Source organism: Pungitius pungitius, chromosome 21, assembly GCF_949316345.1.
Source record: "Pungitius pungitius chromosome 21, fPunPun2.1, whole genome shotgun sequence".
Taxonomy (NCBI): domain Eukaryota; kingdom Metazoa; phylum Chordata; class Actinopteri; order Perciformes; family Gasterosteidae; genus Pungitius; species Pungitius pungitius.
Genome location: NC_084920.1, coordinates 8,515,808 through 8,536,664, shown reverse-complemented (window position 1 = coordinate 8,536,664; position 20,857 = coordinate 8,515,808). Strand labels below are relative to the sequence as shown.

Here is a 20,857-nt window from a genome sequence, read left to right as displayed (position 1 = left end):
TGAATGTTTAATTGTTGTTGACTGTTTTGGTTTTAATGTGCATTTAATTCCACACTTTCATGCTCATCACTTTTATGACAGCAGCTGATGACCTGTTGATACAGGTAGATGTTTTTTGACAGATGGGTTTGGTTTTCCTCCAACGTAAACTTTTACACATAGTATATTATTACAAGCATTTTGATTGTTGGATCTGATGTTTATATTAGGTATTGCTGTAATTTAGAATTGCACAAGTGGTAAATGAACTGTAACAAATTATTTCCCCGCTCTCTCGTGGTCTATTCACAAACGCTCATCATATACACAAAACCACACTTGCTTGAGCTACTTTCTATTGCACTTCTCTCCCCGATTGATTGGAGAATATAACTTGCTTCTACTTTCAGTAAATTCTTTGTTTTTTACAACCGTAATTTATGTTTCCAGATTAATGAGTTACAAATTTAATCAAATTGATGTAATTTAACATGCATCAAAGTGAACCTTTGTGCTGATGTGAACATCTAGGGATGAAATGGAGTCATGTAAAACTTTTTTAAATAATTACAGTAGGCTAATATCATTCATTGCATATGCGTGCAGCACTTCCTGCAACCATTTACCGACAGGCTACCGGTAGAATGAAACCGGTAGACCTATAGCTAATCAACTTTCTGGAGACTAACCATTTAGAAATGAATCAGTAATAAACCATAGTATCAGTCTTAAGTTTATCGCGTATAGCGCTTTATTTGCAGTGTCCTCCTCGTTCTCCTCATTCTGGGCTACTTGCGTGCGGTTCTCCTCCCTCCGCTGCCGGAGCTGCGCCAGCGCATCCCTACCAGCGGCGCATGCCTGTCCCGCTTTGAAGCAATGAATGAGATCATCTTCACTCCCGTCATCTTTCAGCGTCAGTCCACAAACTTTGACGCACTTTTGGATCATGTCCTTGTCCAGCTTCTCCCAGGCAGCGACTACCCAGTTCACGAGCAGGTGGCCCCGGCCTGTATTTGGGGCCCGGCCTTTATTTGTCCGTTCGACCGCGCCCCCGGCTACTATCTGAAGCCCGGCCACTATTATACGATTCACGGTAACAAGGTTCAAGCTGGCTCCTCCAGTTATTATACAGGCCATGAGGGCTGGGATGGCCAAAATTCTGATCACAGTATTTTGTCAAATTCTGGCGTTATTTATTTTATTTTTTTCGATTAAACACATTTATTGTTTGACGCCGAAAAGGACTGCCGGCCAAAATAACTCTCCAAACCTGTGAGGAGGGAAGCACAAAAACTTCAGGAAAGCAGCAAAGTTAGTAAGGATGGTTTATGTTGCCATTAAAAGTAATGTGATTAATATTTATGATGATCGCGTCAGCATGGCCGTGATGTGAGGCAAGAACAGGGTCCAGATATAACCATGATCCATGGAAACCTGTGAGGCAAGAGAGCACACAAGCTCTGGGGGAGTAGCACAATTATTGATGTGCATTAAAGAGATGTGAATTCTTATAGAAGGAGAGAGAGAGAGAGAGGGAAGCTCAGTGTGTCCTAGGATGTCCCCCAGCAGTGTAGGCCAATAGCAGTTTATCTCCAGACTACAAGTGTTTACGCTTTTAAAGAAGACAGAGTGTCATGCTCATTTCAAGACTGATAGGTCTGTGTACCTTTTGCTAATTCCTTTTGCAAGAATGAACGATCAAATGCACCGAACGAATGTGTTGAAAAATTGGAAGCCCAATTGGGGACGTCTGGAATAATTCAGCCAAACGACTTCTCTCGTTCTGGTAGATTTATTTGTCAGATCACAGGTCAAGTAACAGCGCTGCGTTTGCAAAGGCTGGAGCAGTTCAGGCAGCACACAGGCTGGAAGAACATCATGTTTTATAATTCTTGTTAGAAAGATTTCTATTGGCCCCTAAACTGGCGCAAAGGAGGAGCTGTTCCTCCCCCCTCAACACAGGATCCGGTCACATCCAATGTTTGGTCTCCTAACCGAATGTAAACATAATCAAACAAAGCGTGTGAGTGTTGTGTGATGTCTGGTGTGTCTCTAAACCCCGTCCTGCTTGGCCCTCTGACCTCAACCAGGACAAGACAGTGACTCCCTAACTGAGCACTATGAAAGAGTATCACCTTTTTAACGACAAAGTGAGAATACGGAAATGCCATCGTTTTCTCGTTTTAAAATAGAAACCATAAACGGGCAGTGGGTTTTTTCGTGTAAAACGTAAATACAAACCGTAGCTGCTGAACCGGAAGTAGGTAACTTTTCACAGTGCAATTGTTCTATGATATGAGTAGTTATAGTTATTTGTTTGTGGTCGAGACTCGTTGCTTCTGGTACTGATATTAAATGTTTCCACGTGTAGAGCAGTTACTTCAGGTTTCAATTATCTGGATGATCTACAAATCACACACGACACAATACCCAATAAACAAATCAAACGGGGCAAATGCAGGAACATGGTTGCTCAAAAAGAGGAAATGTCCGGGTAAAAGAGGACGTCTGCTTGGTCTAGTGTTGCACTTGCTTGATGTTTGACTGTGTTAAAGTTGTCAAGCTTAGCCACGGCTATCTCTCACGGTTCCCCTGTGTGACACACACGCTTTTGCAGGTTTTCATACACACTCACGGCACACATCCAATGTCTCACGCCAAAAAAAATCCGCGCTGGTTCATCTACAACCTCGCTGATGTTAAATGGCGCATCTGTGCGCCATGCACACAGAATTGTACCAAATAATACACACTTGATGCAATTTTTATTGTCGTTTTTCAATAAAGGGGGAAAATTGGCCTTTAGTTATGTGTCCATTTTTAATGTACCCAACCCACAGAGCTTTCGGTTTTTTTCCACCTCAAACACATCTGTAAAATTATTTAATTCATACTTATGGAAATAACTGTAGTCATTTCGTTAGATACAATGGGCCTACATAGCAGTGTATAATCAATGCTATGATTTTACCATGTCGTTTTCACTAATATCTTGCTGTGGGCTACAACTATGCCATTTGTTAAGTTTGTTAAGTGTTCAAAATGCTGGGTAGGAACAAGCTGGTAAAAAGGGAACCTTACAGATGTTTTATTTATTACTATCATAGATAAATATTCCAGTATTTGTGGTATCGTATCAAAAGGTTATGAGAATCAAAATATTTTGGCAGGTATTGTATCAAAGTCATATTTTCGGTATCGTGACAACCCTACAAGGAATATTACCCAATTTCACTCACTCAGTGCACTGCCCATCAAATTCGACCCTACGACACTTGATAATGGTAGTGGCATACAGGACTCCACATACAGGACAAAACAGAGCATAATATCATGAGAACTGCAGGATGTTGCTTAACAACACAAAGTTAGACAAAGCCAAGAAAACCCCAGCATCAAGTAATGATGATTATGCTAGACCACAAACGCTGGTGTGTGTTCTATGTGAGCACAATGGAGGCCAATTAAGAGAAGTATAATGAAAGTCAATGAATGAGTAAAGCTGCGAGCAGCGTTAGACGAGTTCTCGCTACTCCTTGCACGTCGGGGCACTGGCCGGACGGTTACAAATGCAGCCAAGGACGCCTGCGGCCGCCAAACGAAGCGTTCGCAAGTCAGTGGTCGTTAACCGTGTGAAGCAATGGCAGGAATGCTGTTTGCAAACTTCTTTAACATTATCATTGTCTTAGGCCTTTTCTGTCAACATATGATTTACCATTCCAAAATTCAAACCTCTCAAAATACCATACATGAGCCAATTACCAATAAAAGTTACACAGCAATTCCACTTCAGGCAGAGAGTACACATCACCATGATGTGACTTGGTGATAACCAAGACATTCTGATGCACCATCCCAAAATAAAAGCCTCTCAAAATGCTATATGCCAGCCAATTTCCTTCATCGAGAGGACTCTAATAAATGAATGTACACTCAGTGATGGGAAACTCCTTTCCAATTTTACCAGTGGAGATATCATAACACTAGAACTGAAGTGTCACTGTTGGTTCGGTATAACAGATAGCAAGTTTATATGAAGACTAAAGAGAAAAAAACTGGCAAAAAAAACTGGCAATGTTATACATTTACCTTTAATAACAAATGTATTATTGTTAGAGTCCAGTGCCATACAGTTTTTTTCCAGTTGGATATCATATTCTTGTAATGTTCAATTTGAAGATGGTTGAAGGAAATTATTTCACATTACATAAGAGTTAGAATCTTATCATTAAGTCATTAATGATGAGTTCTAAGGGAATACACAAAAAGCTGTGACTCCGTCAGTCTGGCTACAGTGCTGATGACAAATGTAGCATTGTTTTTATTTTTCGTAATGAGTAATATGTAAGGATTACAGGTACTAGAATCCAAAAGCACAACTCTGAAATAGAAACCCAATCAAAGTTCTTTACTTGTGTTCAGTCAGGGTCAAAACAAAATGCTGAAAAGCATTCCGTCATAAAAATTATAATAGCGTGCTTGTGCTGGTCATACTCGTATAGCTATGAAATCCCACAGTGTACTTTTGGCTTGAGAAGCCTGATGCTACGTTCACACCGAAGGCGTCGCCAGCGTTTTGCGCGACAGGATTACATACAAATCTATCCACAGACGCGATGACGCTGGAGAGATGCAAATCTGCAATTGAGCAGCGCGTTTCTCCCGAAATTGCGTCGACTTTGGCGCACTCTACGCAACTTCCCGAAGTCGCCCAAGGAATTTGACTTGGTGTTTAGTGCATAACAGTTGTGCAAGGAATAAAATAAAATATAATGCTAAGGGTTAGTAATCTACAGCTATGAGTTAGTTCAAAAAATAAAGGATGACTGAACACCCAAGACAGCATAATGCTTCAGGGTGCAGGGATTGTCCCCAGAATAGAGAGGTTCGTTGCTGGTGAGGTGGGAAAGGGGAGGTTGATAGAGAGGTGTGAGCCCCTAATGGGCTGGGGGAGGGGGGTGGTTGGTGGAGCTGTGATAGATGGAGTCAGGACATTGACTATCAAATCTGCAGTAGAACTTGTTCAGCTTGCCTGCCAGGCGAAGGTCATTCATGGAGTGGGGTGTTTTCGGCTTGTCGTTTGAGAGGTAGGAAGCCTCAAGCCTCAAGTCTTTGTCCCCACTCCACAAGGTAGTGAAGTCCGGCGCCCGATCCCTAGGGTAGCCTATGTAGCTTGAGGCAGCTTGTACACAACAAAAACTATGACAAAAAATGTTCATTAACAACCTTTTTACATGACTGAGATAAGAGACGAGACATAAATGTATCTTTAAAAAAATAAAAACTATGACTAAATATATTCTAACTTTCGTTAACGAGACGAGACGAAAATGTTCGTGATGACCAAGTCACAATACTTTTTTTCCCCTTGCATGCACCAAACAGACATGGGAAACGTATGGACCCCGTACAGCGGTTGTTAAAGTGTCATGATTACATCATCCACAAACCCAGACCGTTCGGTCGCTGTGGGGGAAGCGGTTATTCTTGTGCGGTTTGTTGGTTTAGCCCAGCTGTCTCAGTTTGCCTGCTAGCAGGCTAAAGCCGCGGAACTTCAGAGACCGATGAGCGTGGAGATGAAGACTCGACTGCTCGGGGCTAGTCAGCCAGCGGAGATGTTCATGCAGACCTGGCTGCTCAGTTTTCTGACGACGGTAGCCAGCTTGGGAAAATAGTAAACGGACTTGTACACAAAGCTCTTTAACACTACATTCATACACTAACGACAGGACCTACCATACACAGTGCCAACTGCCCATCAGTAACATTCACACAATATAGTCACAGCCAGTGTCGGCCCTACTTTTTGGCAACCTAGGCCCCCTCCGCGCCAAATTCGTGTGGGGCGCCCTCTAGCATAACATATCTTTCTCCCAACAACTATGATTAACGAAATAAAACCCAGGTGAAATAAAACCATGATTAAAACAAATGAACATAAATGTTAAATGTTATATGTGTTTGGGGGGGGGCGTGGCGATCACGTGCAGCAGAGCTTATGGTTGCGTGCATTGCAAGGCAATGGGCGTAAAATCAGTCCAAACTCTCCGGTGCAAAGGAACGAAGAAAAGCAGCAGGAGGAGAAGAAAGCCCTGTAAAGAGGTAACGTTATGTATTTCCATCTCACATTGGATGCTTTAGGATTAATACTGTGGTCGTTTACACATTTAGTGTTAGCCTTGTTAGCCAAACTGCTTTAAGACTTAAGGAGCCTTCCAGCTAGCATACTGATGCTGACACATTATAATCACTAATCAAAATACACCTCTTCAGGGCTCCACATTGAGACTTGTATGGGACACTCATTACCTCCAAAATACTGATTTTATTTTACCGATTTGAAACGAATACATTGTTCATAAGTGACATTAGCCAGTGTCAGCAGCTTCGTACCTAGCAAGCAAGCCATTATTGCCATAATTTATAACGGTTTAAATTTAACATTAGGTAGTTAACGTTAAATATCACAAATTGTGTAACGTTAAATGTTTTAAACATGTTCAAACACCTTAATTACCTATTTTATTTGAACAATATTACAACTCATCTTCATTGTCAAAGGGAAACGTGCCTAAATAAATGTGATTAAGCTGTACCCAGACTTTTGTTCACAGACAAGTGAAACGCTGATGTAACGTTAACTTAACGTTACTTCTCCAAATGACAAGTGCCTTAAATCGTTAATGTCGAGCCAATCTCATCAGATTAGCTTTCCACATCTTACATTTTTCACCCGATAGTAACTTTTTTATTTTCTTTAATTGCATTTAATATGTCTGGTTTATCTGTTGGTTTTATTACTTATCCGTTTGTGCTATATCTGTGCTGGTTTTACTTTAAAGTGTCTTTGAGTACCATGTAAAGCAGTCTATAAATAAAATGTAGTATTATTACTGAACAATTTTGTCAACAAAAGGTATTCTATTTTAATGTACAATCTGGTATAAAAATGCATTCCACACAATATGTTGTCTGGATTGTATTTATAGTAATACAAATAGTAGATACATGTGAATAAATGTGTAATGTGGTGTTGAATGCTAATATTATTTTATATTTTAAAATTGCCAGATGCACTCCAGAAACTTTTGCAGAGACCCTCACCTCCTAAAGAAAAGCTGATCCCCAGGTTCACCTCTCTCTGAACCTTGTAAGTTTATTTATTATAGTTTACAGTATATTGGTGGTAGTAATAGTTTTAGTAGAAGAAGTAGCAGTCTATAAATGCATATTAATAAAGCTATAATCTGTAATAGTTCCATTCACTCAAAATATGACCTCACACTTCCATTGATTGTAAACGACTTTCAACCCCATTCTTGATTGTTTCATCATTTTAAAAAACTTCATTGATCTGGTTATTCTCTGTGCTTAAATACAGCTGCAGGTGACGAGACATGTAGGATCACACGTAGCACAGCAGCCAGTGAAACACAGAGCATGCAGCAGGTAAGTCTATTTAATAATCTTTATTTGACTTTACACGTAAAAGCTTACAAAACAATGATTTATTTACACCTATTTCAAATGTTTGAATAATTGTTTACCCTATTAAACACCACTGATCTTGTTAACAGAAGAAAAAAATATTTAGATTTACTGCCTGTTGAAAATCAGTCATTGTATTGCCTATTGCCATAATGTATCTGTTTTAATAGATGTACATCAATTGTATGTATTTGCCTTCAGGTGAAGGAGCAACAGACACAACCTGCCCTAATTCTACACTACAGCCTGCACACACTGTCTACCCAACAAGTTCTGATATCCAAGAGTCAGTCAGGGGAGAACCAATTGATCCTGCTGACTGGCCAACCCTGTCTGGGATAGTGGGAACTGAATTAGTCAGTAGAGGACCAAATCATACCAATCCAGATTTCACCTTTCCCAAACAACAGGATGGATGAAATTTCTATTTTTACCTATTTATTTTTAGTTTGTTTATATTTATTGTTCATTTCACTTTTGCACTCATAGCACATAGGCCTACATTTTATAGTATTTCAAATTTTAGTTTGACTAAAAAATAAAATGTTCTGAGACCATTATATTGCTCGTAGTACATTTATCAAATATAAATGTACAGTGTAATACATAGAACATAGTGTACCTATAATGTTATATCAGGGTCAGTACTGGCAGGTCACAGGCAAGGAGGGAGGACTCAGGCGTGGAGTTTTACAAAAATAAAAGGACTTTAATTGTCAAGGAATCAAAAATCAAACTCGAAACCACTCCACCCAAGAAAAAGGGGAAGGAGGGAAAAAGATCTTAGCAAAGAAAACAACATGAACTATGACTTACGTGGCATAACTACGACAGGACCTGTAGACGACAGTAGACAATGACGCGACAAGAGACAAGAGACTCACAGGGCTTAAATACACAAGGGAGGTGCAGGTGATTGGACACAGCTGGAAACGATCAGGCACGGCAGACAATCACAAGGGAAGACAGGACAAGGCAGGAAGTGAAGTTAACCAGGAACACAAGAGACATGAAACTACAAAATAAAACAAGGCAAGAACCCAAACCGTGACAATCAGAATGATAATATGGAATGGCTCGGGCCACCGAGGGGGGGTCTCTTTTGTTTGGACAAGAAATTTCTCAGTGTAAACAATGAAGGACCATGAACTTTACGTTGGCCATTTCAAAAGCATTGCGAGTATACAGACAAAGACAACAAACGTTCGCATGAAGTCGGCGGAGCTTTACACCCTTGTAAATTTGTTAAATTGCAAATCCTTTAATGTAAGGATTTTTCACATATATATTAGCTTGCACAAACACTTCATCTATTTGTTCCTTGCCCGGCGCGTCTGTCAAATTTTTGAACCCATTGTGTCCCATGAGTCAAAAAGTTTGCGCTCTTGCCCGTTACTGTTGATACTCACACACGCGCTGCAGTCTGTCTGCTTGTATCACACAGCTGAACCATAATAGCTAAACTGATAACTAGATAACTGAAGTCACATGACGCAGCTATGCTTTCTGTCAACAGACCAACATCATAAAACCCAAATAATAAAAAACTACTACTAATATCTACTACCAACACTGAAGCTAATAATACAAGTATGCAACTGCTATTAATACTAAAATGACCCCTACTAGTAGTAGTACTAAAATACTACTACTAGTAGTGACCCTGCAACTGATATTACTCAAGTTCTAAAGGCAAACTGCATACAATATAGTTAAAAAGTGCTAGAATTAAGAAAGATAAATTTCTCTGCAACCTTTGACAGCACTGACAATATTCTGATTGTTCTGTAATCACTGGCTTCAATGCGGTGAGATGGATATGAAGACAATGTATATGAGCTACAAGTAAAAACAAAAATGATTATTTCAAACAAAACATGTGTAGAAGACAGTGAACATTTTGATGGAGTAAGATGGAGTAAGAAATCATGTTTATGAAGGATGGGTCATGACCGAAAGAACTTAAAAAGCATAATAACTGTCACATATTTCTGTTTAAGAGCTCAGCTACATCAACGGCAGGGATTCTCAAAGTTCTACCCCATAGAGGAATGTGGATTGACAGCTAGCATGCAAATTCAACAGTGTATTCAAAATGCAGCTTTCCAGCCATTATTGGTTGAATGCTTCTATTTTGATTATTTTTCCATATGTCAGTCTTGTTGAAATGCAGCCAAGCTAGCATCGGAGAACTGATTACTTCATACAAAACCTCCTTTCCTGACTTGGCGTGTGGTGTACTTCAATACCTCTCTAAGCCCAACTTTTAAATCTGCTTGTTGCAAGAAGGGAAATTGGTTTTCATGGCACGCAATTATTGATTTTATGAATAGTGTGATGCGCTGGGAGCCGCAAGATTGGTGGTTCGAATCCTAGCTGCTCCATGTGCCATATCGATGTGTCCCTGAGCAAGACACCCAACCTTAATTGCTCCCCAGGAAAAATGTAACGCATGGCTTATAATGTACAGTGCCGGCGCTCCGCACACGCACATCACGCGCTGCGCGTAGGGCACCAAGTGCCTGGGGGGGCACCAAAAAATCTGGGACGTGAAAAATCATCACAGTAGGCTACTAGTATAAATAACAAATAAAATATGTCTAAAGCATGTTAATATGCAAAATCAATACAAAGTCAAAAAGTAATAGGCCTAGACCAAATTAGTGGAGAAAAAGGGGAACCTCCTGTGCGCCCCCCCTCCCCCCACCTCCCAGTGGTTTGTTCCATTATGCCTCAAATCTCAAATGTGGCAGACAGCTTTGAAACGGCTTCGAAAAGGCATCAAGAGTCGGGGGCGGAAAAAGAGACAGCGGGATGATGCTCGCGCGTCGCTCTCAGCTAAGACAATGTTTTAAACCAGGGGTCCCCGAACTTTGTCTCGTGAGGACCGTTACTAGCGGTCACCGGGCGGCCGGCTGCCCACATGTACTCGCGCTCATAATGTCCGCACGGACCGCCGGTGGGTCGTAGTCGGTACTCGTCCGCGGGCCGCCCGAAGTTTCTGTTACCGTTTCTGTTATCATTTGTTTTTCATGGTATCGTTTACGTTTTCGCATAACAATCGGCTTCAAGAGGCATATCCCAATCTGTGGATTGCTTCGTATTGCACTGACTCTCCCTGTCACAGTTGCTGAGCGAAGCTTTTCAAAGCTCAAACTAATCAAAACGTACCTGCGCTCATCAATGGGGCAGGAACGTTTAAGTGGTCTGGCTGTCATCAGCATCAATGGGACGTGGCTCAGAAACTGTCATATGACCTGAGAGCTGATTTTGCAGCTAGGAAATGCAGGTGTGTGCCTCTGTAGGGCCTTTGACAACTGATGGTAGTGAAAATGTTTGTAATATTGTTCTATCGGATAGCAGAATGGTCTCTTTTATAGAGATGGTAAAGTAAATTCTACTGTGCAGTTTGCACTTTATTATTATTATTTGTACTTACTGAAGAAATGTGCACATTATTACTTACACGGTTATATACTTGAATACTTTCTGCGTTTACAATGTTCAGTTCCAAATCTGTGTTTTTGGTAATTGTGGTGGTATTTGGTATTTATAATTTATAATTTTATCTTTTATATAAATGTATTTCTTTTCATGTTTGTTTATGTAAATTATTTATGTTTAGAAGTTATTTGGGGAATAAAGAGAACCTAACTAAGACATTCTGAATGGTTGTTATTCCTTTGGTGGTGGTGGTTGGTTGGTTCGTTGGTTGGGGGGGGCACCACCAAGCATTTGTGCTTAGGGCACCCAAATGGCTAGCGCCGGCCCTGATAATGTAAGTCGCTTTGGATAAAGCGTCGACCATTTGGTACTGCTATTGCCTGCTGACCGCTGTTTGCCTCTAATTTCTCCTTTCTGTTTACCTTTAGTGAAGAACCTGGTGACATGGTATAAAAAGAGCCTTTCTGAGTCTTAGTGCTTCTCTTTGAATGTGAAACACTCTTATTTCTCTTACCGAATCGGATGCTGTAATGATTCAGCCCACAAGCAATATCATCATTCCCAGCCCGTATAATTATCACTCTAGGCTGATGAGGCATCTGCCAGTGAAAACCTTTGCTATTGTAGGTACGCAGGGAAAAAAGACGCTCTGGTGAGTAACTGATTCATACGGTCACCACTGTACCAACAAAGATGGAAAATAAAATGTGTGATGCAGAACTCATTTACCATGAAATCAAATTTGTCCTAGTTACTCACTAGTTTACTTGTCATCTGCTACTAGCTGAATGCGCGCTTCTGCACGTCAGTGTGAGTTGTTCTGTCCGGTTTTAGCTGCAATATTAAGACTGGCAAAACCGTTTATCCTCGACACATTACTGATAAATATGATGAATATAATATAAAATATAATATTAAAAAAACAGGTTATAGCTCAACATATCGACAAGCCAATGGCTTCTTGCTAACTGGGTTAGCGGCACGAACAGTACAAACTACTGTCAGGGGACTGTCACAGCTAACAGTGATTACCTGAGAGGGAACCACAAGGTTGGTGCTACACTTCCAAGATGACGCTGTTGCCCTGGACAGGTTTAGCTGGTGTATTATAACAGTTCTGAATGGCGGGCAGCTAATCAGTGGGGCATGCTCACATGCAAAATAAGCAAAAGCTATGTCAAGAAAGAACACCACAGCTGTAATATCAACACACAGAGACTTTTTTCTCTGCTCAAGTAGCTATTAATCTAGCTTTCCATAGGTCATAGTTACATTAACTAGTGTTAGCTAGTTAGTCCCATTCTAATAAAAATGAAAGATGCGAGCAGGGCCTTCGCCTCTCCTTGCCTCTCCGGCTGACCGCTGCTCTCCTTGCAGCGGTCAGCCGGACACGCGGGTCAAAAAGAGGAAAAAAAACGTAAGTGCCTTAACCAGGAATCAAACCCAGGTCTACAGATTCCTAAGCATCAAGTCAAACCTCTACGACAGAGGACTTGTTGTAAATCAATGATCAAAACGTCACTAAAATAAGTTTGATCACCCCCATTCAGTCAAGGCAAGATTGCTCTCCATGAGCCTTTTCATATGTGGCATGACAAGCTCTTTACCCAGTTCCTTAATAAATAGCACCATGCATTGTTAGCCCTCCTTGCAGAGAAGGGTTGCAATGACAGGAGGTTAGATGAACTCTTGATTTTAATAACTTTTGACCCCACGGTTGTCAGGATCAACTTGCCTGGTTTTGAACTCTCTGAGGAGTTTGTTCGTTTGTAAATGCAAAAAATACAGAGAATCACTATAGCGCCCCCTAATGTTCGAATAGTACTAGCCCCCTCCAGTACAATTTGTCAGGATATAAAATTAATTACAATTGCTGTGATCATGACTACAAGCAATTTTCTGAAATGTTTTAAATAGCTATATTGAATTTTGCCCTATTATCTGAAAGAAGTCTGTTGCTGCTCACTAAATCCCAACAAATTCAATTCAATTCATTTTATTTTGTATAGCCCGAAATCTCAAATTACTAATTCGCCTCAGAAGGCTTTACAGTCTGCAAACACGCGACATCCTCTGCCCGAAACCCGGCACAGGAACTCCCCAAAAAATGAAAACCCCTCCATGGGGAAGAAACCTTAGGGAGAACATCAGAGGAGGGATGCCTATCTTGGGATGGACAGACAGCAAGGGATGTCATGTGTACAGAATGAACAATATAAAAGATGTATAATACATTAAGTTCCTATAACAGAAATGATTCAAATAATTGTGAGTAGTAAGCTGAGTGTACGGCAGGACCACTGCAGGGACAACCACCATCAGATAGAACCACCATCCACAGAAGCCAGTGGGGAGGGAAAGCACAAAGAATTTAGGAAAGGGTAATGTTGGTTTGGATATTTAAAATAATAATAATTAAAGGTGTGAGCAGCGATGAACGGGCCTTCGCCTCCCCTTGCATGTCGGGGGGGCAGATGTCAGCCGGACACGCGGGTCAAAAAGAGAAGAGAAAAAAAAAAGAACTGTGCCGGGAATCAATCCCAAATCCCTAAAGGTCAAAATTAACCAGTAAGGAAGATGAGAAACCAAAAACATAACTTTCAAATATGTCAGGGTTTCAATTCAACTCTCTCCTCTGTCTTATTCAGTGTTTCCCACAGATCCAACGTCAATGTGCGGGGGCTGACCTGGGTGGGGGGCTGACCGGGGGGGGGGAGGGCGACGGCGACGACTGACCACTGGACTGGAATCAATTGTTCAATATTAATTTGTACAGCATAGGGTTGTCCCGATACCAAAATTCTGATTTTGATACTATACCTGGCACAATATTTCGATACTCGATACAATACCACAAATAAGATACTGGAACATTTATCTATTATAGTAATAAATAAAACATCTGTAAGGTTCCCTTTTTACCAGCTTGTTCCTGCCCAGATTTTTGAACACTTAACAAACGGCATTCATATTTGTATTAACCCACAGCACAATATTGATGAAAACGACATGGCAAAATCATAGCATTGATTATACACGGCAATATTACCCTTTTGTCCGTATCTGACTATATGACTACATAGTTATGTCCATAAGTATGAATTACATCATTTTACAGATGTGTTTGAGGTGGAAAAAAATCTAAAGCTATGTGGGTTGGGTACATTAAAGATGGACACATAACGTGAACTTTCTTGATCGCAAGGCTAATCGCTAATCTCGGCCGGTGTTGAATCTGTGGCGGTGCGCCACAGAATAGTCTATGTGTGGGAAACACTGTTATGTATAAACATTTCTACTAATGAAACCAATCCTCTATAGTCATGAAATTATCTTTTATGTTCCCTTTGTAAAATTCCAGCAAGATGATAATTAAATTGCAACGGTGGGCCCTTTGTCCCCCTTTAAGAACCCTTTATTTTCCTAAATGCCTGGCTGTTGATTATGAAAAACCCAGCATTTTTCTATAATTATCTCCTACGTGAAGGCAGTCCACCCACACAGTCTGCTTTTGTGTGCATTATTCTTATGGCTCCACTGTTAACAATTTTAGAATCAACTGGCTGTAATGACTAGAGACTGGATCCCATGCTGAGCCAGATTGTGCTGTTGAATTGGGAGCTGAAGAAGTCATTTATTGATAGATGTGTGTGAAGCACTGGCAAAACCGAGATTGTAGATTTCAAAGGAAAGGTAACCGACAACCCAGCTGACTGTATATATCGTAATCCCAAATTGTCAGGTGACAGTACTCGTGCAGCAAAGGTAGGAGAGGAGTACTTTAACTTCATTGCAAGTCAAGCTACACCTAAAGCCATGATACTCACAGATATCAAGGCAGAGACACTCTCAGACCCAATCCTTCAATAGCTTAGAGCTCAGATAATAAAACAGTTCAGAAAAGTTAGTAGTGAACTAACAAAACCACATGCATCTTGCATTGTACTGCAGGGCACCAGAATAGTAATTCCCATGGCCCTACAAGATAGTGTTACAACTAGCCCAATGAAAATCAAGTCGTAGGAACTTTTCGAAGGAACTCCTGAATCCAACTACTATGCTATCACTGAGGTATAGTCAAACAACTCTGCAATGGCAAATTGATGATATCTGACTGGAGATGCTGAAAGCAATGGGTATTGTGACGGGCCTGCCTATTGGCTCATGTCGTGACGTCATTGTCTGTTTCCCAGAGGTAATGCCATCAACTGGATTGGGAGCAGCTGGGGCGTTCTGGGAGTACAAGAGCGCATGGTTCCTGCCTGCCGCGGTCGCTGGTTTCCCTGGCCAGCGTCCGCACCTTTATTTTGTGTCTTTTGGCGTTTAATTTATGTTCACAACACTCCTCCGACATGATCAAGCACCCACACTGACATGACTGAAACTACTGACGTACACACCTCATAGTTGTTTTACTTTCGGATTCGTTACTTTACTTAAATAAATATATTTTGATATCATCTTTGCATTGTGTCTCTCCCGTGTTTGTCATCCCCTTCGAGTCGGGTCATGACAGTATTGGGAGGCTGTCTCTGATGACACGCCTCTTACAATGTCCGTTTCAAATGTTTTATTTAAGGTTTGGCCTTTGCTTGGGTCGGCACCACTGGGAAGTTCATCAGGGTTAAGGCAAATGTCACTGTTGCCCATCCAAAACACAGACAAAGGTTAGCTGTCCAGAAAAACAAAACAAAACGATATTAAGTTGAATGCAACTAGACAGGCTGTATTTGAGGTTATCCAATTTGTGCCTCCTCTATCCCTCCTTCTTTTTCTCTCTCTCTCCTGCAGTATTATCCTCCATAATGAACTGTGGACAGGGGATGAGATATGATATTTGAAATGATTATTTTATTTCATTCAGTCATTTAATTTATTTCAAGAATCATATTATTATTGAATGTAACAGTATTTTCTACTTTGATCACAAATACTGTGTGAAGCACTGAAATAAGACATTCCCTGTATTTATTGAATCTTTGCTCTCATATTCACTCCCTTAATCTTTCTTTTGCTCGCTCTCCATCCTCTATCTGAGCTGGGGGATTGCTTCATGAGATGCAGTTAATGAGACATTTCTTTCCAGCTAGAAGTCTGGTAAACTCTGGCAACTTTGTATGCTGCTTTTGTTAATGACATCTCGATTGGCTTTCATGCTTTACTATCCCAACTTCTGATAAATATTTAATGCCTATCTTAAAGCCACTGAAAAATAGAGCTCCAGAACCAATTAATCTGAACTACTCTTGGCCAAGCAGCAAAAATCCTCCCATTTTATTCCTTTGCATAACACACCATCTTGTTTTACTAATTTACAGGCAAACCAGCAGTCGCACAGCACTAGCTTTCATACACCCTCTTAAGTGCCCATGTCTTTAGAAACTGTAAGTGAGATGCAACATTGTCAAAGATTCATGGAGGATGCTGTGATCTAATATGGATGCTATCGTGGGCTGGTGCTGGCAGCGCGTTTATGTAAGCAGCTTTCTCAGGGAATAATAGCAATCCAACACACCCAGCAGGGGCAAGGTAGTGTATGTTTGTGTGTGCCGGGTGAAGTGTTTGGGGGGTGAAACACACATTCAGTTTGCCAATAGAAGATTTGAATGCTGCATTTAAAGCTCAGAAATGAGCAAATAACATCAATTTATGTGTGGCTATGAATTAAAGAGCAGTTTGTTTGAATGTGGTCTAAGCTGCCAGATAAGGTCAATATTAGTCGTCAGCGCTGTATGCGTCCATCTTTATTATTTTTTACTTCTGTGCACAACCGCGCACCTTGGTGACATCATCAACACATGACTGTTACCTTAACCGGAAGTATCCAAGATACTACAGGCGTGTTCCGTGTGTGTGTTGCCACAGAGGCAACTGATGTGCCACAAAGGCCACAGAGTTGCCACAGAGGCCACACCCCCACATTAACACGCAGCATCCAGTATGAATTACATCATTATAGACATATGTGTTTGAGGTGGAAAAAAACTACAGCTATGTGGGTTGGGTACATTAAAGATGGACACATAATTAAAGGGCAATTTCTCTCTATTGAAAAACGACAATGAAAATTGCATCGAGTGTGTATTATTTGGTACAATGTTGTGTGCATTCTGACCTCACGATCATAGAGGCCCACATCAGTGAAATTGTAGATTATTTTGCATGTATATATTTCTGCTGGACTACACGCACTCACGCCACACATCCAATGTCTCACGCTAAAAACAACAATCCACCCACCCGGAAACCCGCCGTACCGTTCCCACCGGCGGAACCCCCCCGCAACCAAAACGATTTTTTATTTAAACATATTAATGGCAGCGACCTGTCGTACACAGAACGGCCGTTTTCTAGGAAAACTTGGCGCGGCCCACTCAGCCTGCCATTGTGACGCTCGGGCCGGACTTGCCACTGAATTAATGGCAATTGCCACTCACTTGCCTTTTTTTGCCACTGACGTGCCACGAGGTGCCACTTAGTTGCCATTGCTTGCCAGTTCCACAAGGAGGATCTCGGCCCTGCTGGCTTATGGTTGCGTCTGTTGCAAAACAATGGGCACACTCGGATCAAGCTAACGTAAAATAAAAAGGTCCAAACTCTCTGGGGCAAAGGAAAGAACAGAGGGAGGAGAAGCAAACCCTGTAAAGAGGTATGTATTTCCATCTTAGACCAGTCATTACATGTTACCCATTGGATGCTTTAGATTGACACTCTAATCGTTTATACAGATAGTGTTGGCCTTATTAGCCAAACTACTTTAAGACTTAAGGAACGTTTCAGCTAGCATACTGATGCTGACACATTCTAATGACTAATCAAAATCCACCTCTTCAGGGCTCGACATTGAGACTCGTCTGGGACATTCATTACGTCTATAATACAGATTTTATTTTACCGATTTGCATATGTGGGGTCCAGATTGAGTTGCTACAGGAAGTGGACACCCCCCCCTATTGCATTATCTGTTGATTTGATTTTTCTAGTTATGTTTATGGAACCGGCATATGTTTCTGTGCTCGGATTGATTATATATTATACATCTATGTATATATATATATATGATTAGATGAGAACGAGGGGTGCCCACACAGGCACTGAGGTCACCTAACGGGTCCTTGTACAGGAAGGGTAGCGGGAGGTGTTTTTCGCGGGTTTTTGGAGAAACAAGTAAGAGAAGAAGGAAGAAGAGAAAAAAACAAGTGTACCTGTAAACTGGCGCTGGTGCGCACTTCTACCACTGTCCGTTAAGAAATAAAAGATTCATCGAACTCAACGCACGCCTGGATGTCACGTTTGTCCAAGTGTGCTACAAATATTGGAGGCACCGCTGGGATGATTAACGTCGGGCTCGTTTTGACAAGGAGAGGATTTTAATGACGACGTCCGCACGCAGCCACGGAGGCGCGGCCTCACCGGAGACGATGGAGCTGGAGCAGCTCGCCGAGGACGCGTCTGAGGGACTATGGCTGCTGCAGCTGAGTCAGCTCAAAGAGGTGTGTTGTGGAGCGAAAATTCCGATCGGAGATGTCATAACAAAACGCGCGTTAATCAGACGAATAACTGAACATATGGATGACGTCATTAATGACGAAGATGAGGAAGTTTCAACGCACTTTCTCCGGACAATGTTGGGAAAAGTTAAGCTAATGACGGGAGATACTGGGAACGTTGCTAATGAGCTAAATGTAGAAAAGACAACAGAAGTCAGCCAAGCAGCTGAAGAAGTGAGTTTGGCGGAAAAATATTCACAGCTCCAGCTAACTAGTCAAGTGCTGCAGGAACAAGTAACGAGGCTCAGTGAAAGAGTGAGCATGGCATCTCTAAACCCAGCCCCAGTTTCTCCGAATCTGTTCTACACACCTGTGGACAAACCCCAGGAAATGACAATCCGGAGAGAATTTAAGATCTGTGGCCAGATTGGGGAAAAGGGACAGAAGGACAGACTTTCATACACAAATCTGACGCACCAGATTGAGAGAGGCCTAAATAAAGGACACAGTGAAAATGAAGTTATGGAAGCGGTGATCAAGTCCATCAATCCAGGTTTGAGTATTCGGGATATGCTTGAGATTAAAAGTGACCTCACCCTGCCACAGTTGAAATCCATTTTAAAGGGGCACTTTAAAGAAGATAGCCCTACTGACTTATACCACAGGCTAGTGAATATAACACAAGAGAGCCGCGAGTCCCCTCAGAACTTCCTCTTCAGAGCCATTGAGCTGAAAGAAAGACTGTTACTTGCTTCAAGAGAGGGAGAGTCTGATGAACAATACAGTCCTGAGCTCATCCAGAAGAAATTCCTGAGGTCAGTTAGCACTGGGTTGCTAAGCGACCACGTTAAGTTTCAGCTTAAGTCTTATCTTGATGAACAGAGCGTGACAGATGAAATACTCATCGACAGAATGAATGAAGCAGCAAGTGTTGAATCAGAGAGACAAGCGAAACAGAGGAGGAACATTGGTAACAAAATACCAAAAGTGAACGAACTACAGACAGAAATGCAGAATTCCTCTCAGCATCAAGGAGCATCCAAAGCCAAAGTCGCAGTTCAGGAGCAGTCAGCGGAAGTCATGAAGCACAAAAGTCAGAGAACACCGGCTGCAACCAGTTCAAGAGACGCTGAGCTTCATGAAACAGTCAGGTTGCTGAGAGAAGAGATGGCAGAGTTAAAGAGAACCCTAACAAACCCACCAGGGCCCAGACACCAAGTAAGAGTAAGCACCAAGAGAGGGTGTAGACAGTGTCAGGAGCAGGGAATAGGTGATCAATGTGAACACTGCTTTAAATGTGGCCAGACAGGGCACCTTTCGAGGGGCTGTATTGCGCAAAGGAGACCTGACGGCAGGGCTGTGGCAATTCAAACAGTCACACCCCCAAAATCATTAGATCCAGGTCGAAATAATCCAGATGAAAATATGCAAGAGCTTCTGTGTGACCGCATCAGACAGCTCGAGACAAATTCAGGGGAAAACGGGAAGCCTGAACAGACATTTGGGGCAGTCTATGCCAGCCATCTCACCTTACGTCGCCAGGCCAAGCTGAATGCTCTTATTGGGAAAAAATGTATTGTGGACTGTTTCTTTGAAGGGGTTGCAACACAAGCACTTTGGGACACGGGTTCACAGGTCACAATTATTAACGAAGAGTGGAGAAGGTCCTGTCTCCCACAGATCCGGCTACGGAGCATGAGCGAACTGCTGGGCGAGGATGAGACTATTGTCGGCAAAGCGGCGAATCAAACACCCATCCCTTTTGGTGGCTGGGTCGAGTTGTCTTTCCAGTTGCAGTCGAGCAGGGGTCCACAGCAAGAGTTACTCGTGCCAGTTCTTGTCTCCAATGAGCCAGGAGTAGCAGACCCACCGATTATTGGCTACAATGTAATCGAGCAGCTGGTAATGAGTGGAATGGAGCAGCATCCAGAAACAACACCTGCAGTGGTAAGAGAAGCACTCTCCATAGACTGTAAAAAAGCAGATGTGTTGATTCATTTGATGCAGGGCCGTGACCAGAATGATCGGGAAGGATTGGTGAAAGTCGGGAGGCTAAAGACAGTGATTCCAGCAGGGCAGACCAGAGAGGTGAAGTGTAGTGTTAGGACCGGTCCCCTATCCACAAAACAGGAAGTTCTTTTTGAACCGGAAGACATCCCAAAGTGGCCCGAGGGCTTGAACATTACAGAAACTGTCATTCGCCTGCAGAAAGGAAATTTATCTAGAGTAGCTATCCCCGTCTCTAATGAAAGCGGCCATGCCATTATTCTCAACCCACGTATGGTGCTAGGACAGTTGCAACAAGTAAAAGCAATATATCCAGCGGATATACGACCAGTTAATGTGAAGGATCCCACAGTCCATACAAGCGGTAGTGAAACCAAAGTTGGTTCTAGTGATCCCAAAGTCAGTCCAGCTGGTAATAGGAACACAGTCAAGCAAGATTTGTGGGACCC

The 20,857-nt window shown here is 41.9% G+C and overlaps 1 protein-coding gene and 1 long non-coding RNA gene across 8 annotated transcripts in view; both read left to right on the top strand.

The window, feature by feature from the left end:
* LOC119212835 (protein shisa-6-like) overlaps positions 1–20,857 on the top strand; it is a 59,610-nt gene that overhangs the window by 10,027 nt on the left and 28,726 nt on the right. The window lies entirely within an intron of this gene.
* On the top strand, positions 4,098–9,916 carry LOC119212837 (uncharacterized). The gene is made up of 3 exons (XR_005119845.2): positions 4,098–7,129; positions 7,361–7,428; positions 7,669–9,916. It is a non-coding gene; the product is annotated as an uncharacterized LOC119212837 (long non-coding RNA).